We start from the raw sequence: 11,854 nt of genomic DNA on the forward strand, positions 1-11,854 counted from the left end.
AGAGGGAGAAGCAGGCTCCTTGCTGAGCAAGGAGCCCGATGCGGGACTTGATCCCAGTACCCTGAGATTACGACCTGAGCTGAAGGTAGACGCTTAACTGAGCCACCCAGGCGCCCATTGCTGGAACTTTTATAAGGAATCTCAGATTAGACTTTTAAAAGGACCTGGAGGCCAAGAGGCCAAGTCAAGAACTCTCAAACAGACTTTCCTGGCAATATCTATAGATTTGGGTGAATCCCTTTTCTTGAGGTCCCCCCAAATCCTGAGTTTTCCGGGTCTGCCAGGAAGTGACCTTCCTTACTCACCCATAAGACTAGGAACTCCATAAACCAGGTTGTAGGCCGGTTTTTCCAAGGATCTTTATAAACATTGGTTCCATAAAGTCAACCTTTGGTCCTTAAGACTGTCTGGAATATCTGATTCTATGCACACCATTCTCAAATATGACATTCCAGTCAAAGCCTTCGTAATATAACCAGTCTTTCCAGTTGTGTCCTGTTTGGAGACAGATTTAATGAACTTCTGCGAATAACTATATTGCCATAAAATCATAAAATTCCATAAGACTTTCTGAATTCTGGAGGTGTCAGGTATGGAGAAAAATAAATGTTTTGTTTCTGTTTAAAAAAGCGTAATCTACCAAATTGCTATAAGTTATATAGATAGCTTAAGAGAAGACGTTTCCTTGAATCTGGAAAATAAAACATGAAAGAACCAGTAACACCCTGAGCAAAGCCATGAAAGAAATCGTAATATTTTTTTTAAGTTCATTCAGTTCCATGTAATTAATTCTTATTTTGCTGCATCTTGGGTTAATAATTTCATGAGCTTATCAGCTTCTCTGCTAAAGTTTTGGAAATCCCTTTTCATTTTTTAAGATGAAGTGCCCCAACCTGAGTAAAGGAAGAATCCCAGTTTCTCCTTCCCTCCCTCCCTCTCTCTCTCCCGCACTCCAACCCTGCTGTGTGGCCCCAGGCATACTGTGTACTTTCCATGACTTATGAGTAATAAACCTTGTTTTCTCAAAGTTCTCTAACGGTTGTTGCTAAGGGGAGTCTTGGACTCATGGTAACGAGCACAAGAACTGGTCCAGCCACAACACTGGCTCTGAAAGGGGCTAGGTCTGTGGGGGCTGCCACAAGCGGGGGTGCGGTGGGGTGGGGCCCAGGTGAGTGCGCACAAGAGTGGGTGCTCAACTGACTGCACCATCCAGGTGCCCCACCATTTCATAATTTTTAGAGGCATATGTTTCTTTATAGTGCAAATTTCAGTGAGGCAAAAGAACACGTTTATTAACAGACCCAAATATTTTTAGTTTCTCTGTAAGAATAAGAAGCCAAAAGTGGATAAAATTAACCTTGTGTCTAGTAATTAATATTTCAATATTTTATCTTATTTAGAAATGATTACAAATATCTATCATTTAACTTAACCTAGTATAACTTTAAGGTTTTAAGTTACCAAAAAGAGTTTGGAAGTTATTATTATTATTTTTAAATATTTTATTTATTTGAGAGAGAGAGTGAGCACAAGCGCACATGCAAGTGCACATGGGGGGGGCAGAGGGAGAGGGAGAAGCAGACTCCCCGCGTGTGAACAGGGATCCCAACAGGGCTCCATCCCAGGACCCTGGGATCACGACCTGAGCGGAAGGCAGATGCTTAACCAACTAAGCCACCCACACACCTCATGGAAGTTATTTTTAAGCAGGTGTTTTATAAAGCAGAATTTTGTTGAAAAGTTCATTCAGAAACTTTAATACGGCTTACGTTTATTTAATTCATATGTTCCTCACAATTATGTTTAGATGGCTCATGAAAATTTTATGAGACATTGGGAAGCTAGTCATCATCTTATTTTGTTGTTGTTGACAAATTTTGTCACATATGCATGTTAGGCAAGTAGAAAAAAATCACAGAAGTAAAGAACCTAAAACGTAAACATGGGACTCTTTGTTTTTTTTTAATTGCTGTGTTTAGCATATATCAGACAATTAATTTTGTTAGACTTTTTGTTCTCAGAATAAATTAGAATTTTATAATTTTGTTAAAAGACAAAGTGAGGCATATTAAAAATTTTAAGAGTTCATTTCATATGGAAGCAGCCTGTGTCCATCAATAGGTGAATGGACAAAGTAGATGAGGTATCTATTTACGGCGGAATATTATTCAGCCATGAAAAGGAATGAGCTCTTGACATTTGCAACAACATGGATAGACCCAGAAGATACTATGCTAAGTGAAATAAGTCAGAAAGAGAAAGACAAATACTATATGATTTCACCTGTATGTGGGATCTAAAAAAACAAAACAAAAAAAGCAGAAACAGACCCATTAATACAAAGAACAAACTGATGGTTGCCAGAGGGAAGGGGGTGATGGATGGGCAGCGGGGGCGGAGGGGAGTGGGAGGTCCTGGCTTCTAATTATGGAATAAGTCACAAGAATAAAAGGTACAGCATGGGGAATATAGCCAATGGTATTGTCATAGTGTTGTAGGGTGACAGATGGTGAGGGTAGCACAATGTACACGGTTGTCGAATCACTATGTCACACACCTGAAACTAATGCAATGTGTGCGAACCATATATACTTCAATAAGAAAAGAAAAGAGCTTGAGCGAAAGTCTACTCAGATGGGGCAGCGCCAAACCGGAAGTGGTTGGAAGCCCTCCACGGACGGGAGCCTGGGGAAAGACTCAGAGAAGCTGTGGAAGCCAAGTGAGAAAATTACTGTCCACAGCTTAGAGGCCAGTTGGCTGTTCGTGTTTGGTTGTCCTTAGGTTTCAATTTCACAACCTTGAGGTATTTATAGGCTTTGGTTTTGTTTTGCTTGGTAGGCTGCCAATGGCGTTAGAGCCACTTCAGTGTGATGGCCTCCCTGGTTAATTTCAACAATCTCGGGGCGCCTGGGTGGCACGGCGGTTAAGCGTCTGCCTTCGGCTCAGGGCGTGATCCCGGCGTTATGGGATCGAGCCCCACATCAGGCTCCTCCCCTCGGAGCCTGCTTCTTCCTCTCCCACTCCCCCTGCTTGGGCTCCCGCTCTCGCTGCCTGTCTCTATTTCTGTCGAACAAATAAATAAAATCTTAAAAAAAAAATTTCAACAATCTTAAATATCTTATAGAAGTAACATAAGCTTTTTTGAGTAGTAAACCCGGGTAGAATAAAAATGGCATGTCTGCATTATCCTAGATGCTGACAACTTTGAAGCTATGTCTGTTTTTATTAAATCAACAATATTAAACTAGCCTCATTTACCAAAGATTATTCCAGCTCATGTGAACTTGAAAGCTACTTGGATTAGTTCCTATTTTTCTGAAAGTTTTAGGAATATCTATTTTATATTTGTGCTTATGTTTTTCTAAGCCGATTAAAATAGATCTCTTTTTTTTAAAGGGGCAAATTTCATTGTATTTTATTTTTTAAAAAGATTTTATTTATTTATGGGTGGGCTTTGAGTTACTTTCAGGGCCTCGGTGTCTGTCTTTGTAAAGATTCAGTTGTTTTTACTTTTAACCCCAAAGAATTCGGTCACCTCCGTGATAATATCAAGGGGCTGACGTGCCCGTCCAACTACATTGTCTTGAATTTGTTTCTTTATTTCAGGAAGATTAACAACTAAGATGAAAATCTAAGGATTCCTAAATTCTGGATTTAGGAATGTGCCTTTGGGATGTTTTTATAAGTCATTCCACAAAGGCTTGAGTTTGCTTTCTTTCCCTCTGAGTACATAGTTCCATTTTTGCCCTGTTATTTACAGGTGAGGGACCTTCAAAATAGCTCCTCTCAGGCCCTAAATACTGGCTTCCAACTGGCCAACTCATGACCATAGAGCTCTTTTTAAAAAATCCTCTCAAGGGGCACCTGGGTGGCTCAGTCAGTTAAGCGTCTGCCTTCTGCTCAGGTCATGATCCCAGGGTCCTGGGATGGAGCCCGGGGTCCAGCTCCCTGCTCGGTGGGGAGTCTGCTTTTCCCTCTGCTTCTGCCCCTCCGCCCCATGCGCACGCTCCCTCTCTCTCTGTCTGAAATAAATAAATAATATCTTAAAAAAAAATCCTTTTGAATGTATTATTATCAGGTTTGGCAAAGACAAACAGTGAATTTTCCTGGCAGCGTGGAACCTCCCACTTTTCATTACAAAGGTGACTCAAAACCAAAATCAATAAGTCTTTTTATAGCTTCACCAGGAATGCAAGAGGCATTTCCAAACAGGGTGCAGAAGATGCGGCCAACGTCCTCCAGAGCCACTCCCAAGGACAGAGAAAGAAAGACTTAAGTGAACTTCCCGAGGGCCGGCAGTAGTCAATAGGATGTCAGCATCAGGGGGGTCAGCCATAATTTCTCGGGGCTCCCCAACCTGAAAGTTGGCTGCCTGCACATGCAGATCTGACATCCTCATAAAACGGGACAAAGGGAAAGCAATAAATAAATAAAATCTTAAAAAAAAAAAAAAAAGACTTGTCTCCTTAGTTCTCTTCCTAGTACAGGAGAGAAGGACATCTTTAAACAAATGGAAATTTCTGTTACAAATGGAAGTGAAAGGTATTTTCTGCTTTTAGTCAGATGAGGGGTGGTGGTGCTGAGAGCTCTTGCTGTGTTTGTTGTTTCTCAGTGCCTTCAAATCAAAATAATCATTATGTCAAAGTGGCATATTCTGGTCCCCTTTGCAAGTTTCCACAGTGAAGAGGTTTGGGACAGGTCCCCCCAAAACGTACCCCTTTGGCAAGTAGACTATCATTTATTTATTTATTTATTTATTTATTTATTTATTTATTTGACAGAGAGAGAGAGAGAGCCAGCGAGAGAGGGAACACAAGCAGGGGGAGTGGGAGAGGAAGAAACAGGCTCCCAGCGGAGGAGCCCGATGCGGGGCTCGATCCCAGAACGCCAGGATCACACCCTGAGCCAAAGGCAGACGCTTAACGACTGAGCCTCCCAGGCACCCCGCAAGTAGCCTATCTTGAGCTAAAGGGAATGGGGACCCTGTAGGCCCAGGAGAAACTTTTGCCCCTCCCTTAACTACATAGAAGAATCTCAATTGGGGGTCTTTCCGAGAGTAAGAATTATTGCCAGAAGTAGATTTTATCTGAGTGACCCACCCGGATGGTGCGGCAAACATCGAATTACTGCACATTTGCTCTTCTTATTGCCCTGGGAGTTGCATTCCTTCTCTCTGAAGTCCCAGACCCCATGACCACCTTCTTAGCTTGGTGATATGATAAATAGACCTCCTTTTGCCTGACTGTCTTTGGAAGTTCCGGGTCTGGGTGGATTCCCCTGTGTACGATTCCCTTGATTTTGATTCCCTTCTGTTGACCTGTCACATGTCAATTTGATTCTTAGTCCAGCTAGAGAGACCTTGAAGGGGGTAGGATGTTCTTGCTCCCTGACAATAGTGTATACACCCCCAGCACGGCTGATTTCAAGCCATGTGTCCAGTGTGACGTCACTGCTTGTGGATTTAGGAAGAGGTGCACCCAACCGGCTTCAGCACACCACTGTCTGTGTCTCCTTTCTTCCACACCAAGAGTCCTGCTGTCAGGGGCACAGGGACTGAGCGATTAGAATACCCTATAGTTATTAAGTTGCTTTAGCCCTTGTTATACCCGCAGAAGTGTTAGAATAACCCTACAAATTATGTTGCTACCGATATGCTTACTGAAAACAGCAATTTGTTTTTGCATTGTGCTCTCCATCTTCCCCCGTTAAAAGCAAGAAAAGTTGTACTTTGTTTTGTCAGGACATACCACACTCTCTCTTTTAATGGGAATTTGGTCTGAGTTCAAAAGAAACTGTATCTCCCATGTTCACCACTGGTCTTTACATCAATGTCTCTTCGTAGCTATTTTGACTGTCTGAAGCTTGTTTTCTGGAAGAAAACATGGGAACTCAATTCGCTGAATTCCTGCATGTTGGTAACAGTTGTCTATGACCCATACACTTGAAATTCACTTTTGCTGCATATAGAATCCTTTGGTCACATTTTCTTTCCTCATGAAATCTTACGTATGTATACTCTGCTTTCTTCGGGCATAAAGCGTACTGTCAAAGTCTGATGATAATCTCGCTAGGGAGCAAGAATTCCTGTCCCCTTCAAGGTCTTCCAGCTGAACTAAGAACCAAATTGACATGAGACAGATTAACAGGATGGGTTTTAGAACTGTTCTTATTACTTTTCATCTCCAGGGACTCCTATTAGCTGTACAATATTCTTGCCTATCTTCCATTTTGTCATATACTTTTTTTTTAAAGATTATTTATTTATTTATTTCAGACAGAGAGAGAGAGAGCTCACACATGAGCAGGGGTGGGGGGGCAGAGGGAGAAGCAGGCTCCCCACTGAGCAGGGACCCCGATGTGGGGCTCGATCCCAGGACTCTGGGATCATGACCTGAGCTGAAGGCAGACTTAACCGACTGACCCACCCAGGTGCCCCCATATTTGTCACATACTTTTAAACTCATTTTCTCTTTCTTCAGGTCTCATTGATTTTAAGGTGCTGTTAGTTGTTTGTTTCTTTTCATAGTCATTTCAATTTGTTTCTATTTCTTAAATTTTCTTCTCTTATTTCTAATTTTTTCTTGAGTTGTCACTTCATTTCTGAGTTTCCCTAATTCTGATTTTATCTTCCTTCATTCTCTTCATGTCTTTGCTTGTTTTGAAATAATGGGCTCCTGCTTGGGTCTGTTTGGTGGGCGTGACTTTGTGGCATAATATTCCTACATGCTTTCATTGCCTGTAGGAATGTTACTCTACTTTTTCTATTTTTTTCCGACAATAACTTTGATAGTTTTCAAACACAAGGCAGACGCTCCACCGCTGTGGAGCGCCCCAACTCAGTTAATTTTTGTCATTTAACAGTATGAAATTTTTTTTTTTCTAAGTAGGCTCTGTGCCCAATGCAGGGCCTGAACTCATGACCCTGAGATCAAGAGTTGCATGCTCCACAGACTGAGCCAGCCAGATACCCTGAAATTTGTTTGCTCTTACCTATTAATCTGTTTTTATCAATCTAATTAGACCTATTAAAGAACCTACAATAGAGGAAGGGAAAATGTCTCCATCTCCTCAATAGAGGGGACGTTTACCTTAAGAAAAAAAATTGCAGGGGCACCTGGGTGCCTCAGCCGTTAAGCGTCTGCCTTCAGCTCAGGTCATGATCCCAGGGTCCTGGGATCCAGCCTGGCATCCAGCTCCCTGGTCAGTGGGGAGTCTGCTTCTCCCTCTCCCTCTGCCTCTACCCCTGCTCATGCTCTCTCTCTCTCTGTGTATCTGTCTCAAATGAATAAATAAAATCTAAAAAAAAAAAAAAAAGAATAAATTGCAATGGTCAAAGAACAAAATCTAAGTTGCAAACGCAAAACTGAGGTAGGAAATGGCTCTTTTATGTTCTTTTACCATCTTAAGAAAGAACTCAATGTGTCAAATCAAAATTTATAAACCAGATAAATTGAGAATAGCAATTTACATTCAAATAAAGCTCTCATTTATAAAATTGTTAGTGAGCTCTCGTTCTGCTGTTGTATTTGATTTTTTTTTTCTGTTTGCATAATTATATCCCCCATTCTCCCCTCACCCCCAGCTTAGTCTTGTTGGATTTTCTGGTGATCGTCTATAGAGTTCAGTACCATGTACAGCTGAGTCAGGAGTCGGCTCTATCAGAGACCCTGGGACCCTCTGGACTTTGGCTTTTCTCCTGAAATGAGGGTGGAATGCTACGTGCGGTAGATGGAACACTGTGTTGGTCCCTAACATGTCTCCCAGTGTATACACCCTGTTGAATGCTCCCTTTGAGTGAAGGTGGGACCTATGAATATGATGGGCTATGAGTCTGGTGAGTGGGGGATGGTGTATGCAAAAGCGAAGGGATATTGTAAAGGCATTGGAGGTCTCGAAGAAGTTGACTTTAAGTTAATCAAAAGAGAGATTATTTTAGGTGGGCCTGATTTATCACAGGAATCCTTTAAGGTCTAGAGAAGAAACAGAAGAAGTCAGGTAGAGTTGAACCAACAGTGGCAAATGTTCTCCTGTTGGCCTTGAAGAGTCAACTGCCACATGGCGGGGCACAAGCCGGAGGCCGTGGGAGCTGAGGACTTAGTCCTACAACCACACGGAGCTGAATTCTGCCAACAACCATGAGCTGGAAGAGGACTCGGAGCAGAATGTTGTAAATTACGAAGTTTGTGGCAATTTGTTACCCAGTAAAGAAGCTAATACACTATCTTCACAAAAGTCCTTCTCTTGAATGTTAGGATTCCTACTCTTTCTTTCCCCAGCTTCGCCTCCATCTCACAGCGCAATCCCTAGAATGATCTTTGAAAACTCAGTACCTAGGGCCAAAGTCTCAGTGCGTATCTGTTGCATGAATGAATGAAGTCAAAAACGCAAACATCCGGGATCTCTGGAGTACTCTGCTTCGCGTGTTCCACTTTTCTTGGTGTGTTCACAAACAGAATGCAGGGAAATATTTTTCTATAGGGCAATTATGGTTAAAATGCAAACGATTGCCCAACTTTGTCTCTGAGGCCATCTGGTCCTGGACTTTTGTCTGTTGAGAGTTTTTGATTACTGATTCAATTTAATTGTTGGTAATTATCTGTTCAAAATTTCTATTTCTTCCTGATTCAGTTTTGGGAGGTTATATGTTTCTGGGAATTTATCCATTTCTTCTATGTTGTCCAGTTTGTTGGCCTATAGATTATCATAATATTCTTTTATAATCGGGGCACCTGGCTGGCTCAGTGGGTTAAACATCTGCCTTCGGCTCAGGTCAAGATCCCCTCCGTGGGCTCCCTGCTCAGTGGGGAGCCTGCTTCTCCCTCTGCCCCTCCCCCTGCTTGTGTACTTGCATGCTCTCTCTCTCTTTCACATGCTTTCTCTCAGTCTCAAATAAATAAATAAAATCTTTAAAAAATTCTCTTATAATCCTTTGTATTTCTGGAGTGTTGGTTGCTATTTCTCCTCTTTCATTCCTAATTTTGTTTATTTGAGTCTTTTTTTTTTTTTTTTTGGATGAATCTGGCTAAAGGTTTATCAGTTTTGTTAATGTTTTCAAAGAACCAGCTCCTGGTTTCATCGATCTGTTCTATTGTTTTTTTTTTTTTAGTTTCTATTCATTTATTTCTGCTCTAACCTTTATTATTTCCTTCCTTCTACTGGTTTTGTTTTTGTTTTCCTTCTTTTTCTAGCCCTGCCAGGTGTAGGGTTAGGCTGTTTCTTTGAGATTTTTCTTGCTTCTGGAGGTAGGTCTGTATTGCTATAAATTTCCCTCTTAACAGTTTTTGCTGCACCCCAAAGATTTTGGACTGTTGTATTTTCATTATCATTGGTTTCCATATTTTGTTTGATTTCTTCTTTGATTTCCTGGTCGACCCACTCATTGTTTAGGAGCATGTTATTTAACCTCCATGTATTTGTGGGCTTTCCACACTTTTTTTTTGTGGTTGATTTCCAGTTTCATAGCATTGTGTTTGGGAAAGATGCAAGGTGTGACTTTAATCTTTTTGAATTTGTTAAGGCTTGTTTTGCAGCTTAATATATGATCTGTTCTGGAGAATATTTCATGTGCACTTGAAAAGAATGTGTATTCTGCTGTTTTTCTTTTCTTTTCTTTTTTGAAGATTTTATTTATTTATTTGAGAGAGAGAGAGTGAGCATGAGTGGGGGGAGAGGGAGAGGGAGAAGCAGACTCCCCACTGAGCAGGGACCCCCCCCCCAATGCGGGGCTCGATGCCAGGACTTCAGGACCATGACCCGACCTGAAGGCTGACGCTTGACCAACTGAGCCACCCAGGTGCCCCTATTCTGCTGTTTTAGGATGGGATATTCTGAATATATCTGTTAGAGCCATACGGTTTCCTTCTTGATTTTGTGTTTGGATAATCTATCCACTGATGTACATGGGGTGTTAAAGTCCCCTACTATTATCGTATTACTATCAATTACTTCCTTTATGTTTGTTTCTAGCTGCTTTAAGTATTGGGTGCAGAAATATGCACAGTTGGGGCGCCTGGGTGGCACAGCAGTTAAGCGTCTGCCTTCAGCTCAGGGCGTGATCCTGGCGTTGTGGGATCGAGCCCCACATCAGACTCCTCCGCTATGAGCCTGCTTCTTCCTCTCCCACTCCCCCTGCTTGTGTTCCCTCTCTCGCTAGCTGTCTCCCTCTGTCGAATAAATAAATAAAATCTTAAAAAAAAGAAGAAATATGCACAGTTATTATATCTTCTTGTTGGATTGTTCCCTTTATACAGTGTCTTTGTCTCTTAGTACAGTCTTTGTTTTAAAGTCTATTTTGTCCCATATAAGTATTGCTACCCCGGCTTTCTTATCACTTCCATTTGTATGATAAATGTTTTCCCATCCCTTCACTTATTAATTAAACTCTTAATGATACTTTTTAAAGGGACATTATATCATATAGTTCTTTTTCCAATTAAAACGCATCATAATAATTTTGTTAGGTCAGATTCTGTTATGCTTCAGGTATAAATGAAGTACTTCTAAAATGTATTTCTTGGGTCTGTGTTTTGTGGACTTAACAAACATTACAAAAACTTTGAGAGAAATACAATGGAGAGAAATACAATGAATGCTTATATTGGTTTTCTATTGCTTTTGCGACAAATCACCATTGATTGAGTGACTTAAGACAACACAAATATGCTATTTTTCTGTAGGTCAGTAGTCCAACTTAAGTCTCACTGGGCTAAAATCAAGGTGGTTCTATGAAAGAATCCATTTCCTTGTCTTCTAGGGGCCACCTGCCCCCATTCCTTGGGTTGTGCCCCCTTCCTCCATCTTCAACATCATTAACAGCGGGTGGCGTCCTTGTCACGCTGCATCTCTCTGACCCTCTGCTCTGGACTGAATGTCCGTGTCCCTTCAAAATTCATATGTTGAAATTCTAATGACTGATGTGATGGTATTTGGAGGTGAGGCTTTTAGGAGGTATCAGGTCATGAGGGTGGAGCCCTCATGAATGGGATCGATGTTCTTATGAAAGAGACTTCTTGGGGCTCCCTCACCCCTTCAACTGTGTGAGGACACCGTGAGAAGATGCTGGTCTTGAACTGGGAAGGTGGCTCTCACGCGCTCTCAGCAACCATGTGGTACCTTGATCTTCTACTTCCGGACTCTGCAAGTTTGAGGAATACATTTGTGCTGTTTATAAGCCACCCAGCGGGTTGTGTTTTGTTACAGCGGCCTGGCTGGACTGACCCACTCCTTCTGTGTTATCTCTGCCTCACTCTTATGCAGTGGGGAGAGGTTCTCCACATGGAAGGACCCAGTTATTAGATTGGATTTAATGAGATAACCCAGGAGAAACTCCTCTACTTCAAAGTCCTTCACCTTAATCACACCTGCAAAGTCCCATTTGCCAGGTAAGGTAACATATTCACAGGTCCAGAGGTTGGGATGCAGACGTCTTGTGCGGGAGGGCATTGTTTCTTCCACCCACGATGCCACGCACCTATCTCCTTGCTTCAGCGTTATCAACATTTTGCCAATATCGTTTTTTCTCCTACTTCCCTGTTTTTTAATTTCCTGGAATATTAAAGCAAATTCCAAAAACCATATAATTTGGCTGTAAATTAGTTTCTCTAATCTTAAAAAATTAACCACAATAGCATTATCATAGCAAAATCACCAATAATTGTTTAATGGCATCTGACATTCACTCCATGTCCAAGTTTTCCAATCTTTAAATATATTTTTTTAAAAGCTAGTGTGTCCTAATTATTGCAAATAATTGTGCAAACAAGGCCCACAAACTTGGATTTGGCTAATGTGTCTCTCAGCCTGTTTTATAACAAATATCCCTCTCCTCCTCTTCTTCTTCTTCTTCTTTTTTTTT

The sequence above is a fragment of the Ursus maritimus genome, unplaced genomic scaffold, assembly GCF_017311325.1.
Source record: "Ursus maritimus isolate PB19 unplaced genomic scaffold, ASM1731132v1 scaffold_33, whole genome shotgun sequence".
NCBI lineage: Eukaryota > Metazoa > Chordata > Mammalia > Carnivora > Ursidae > Ursus > Ursus maritimus.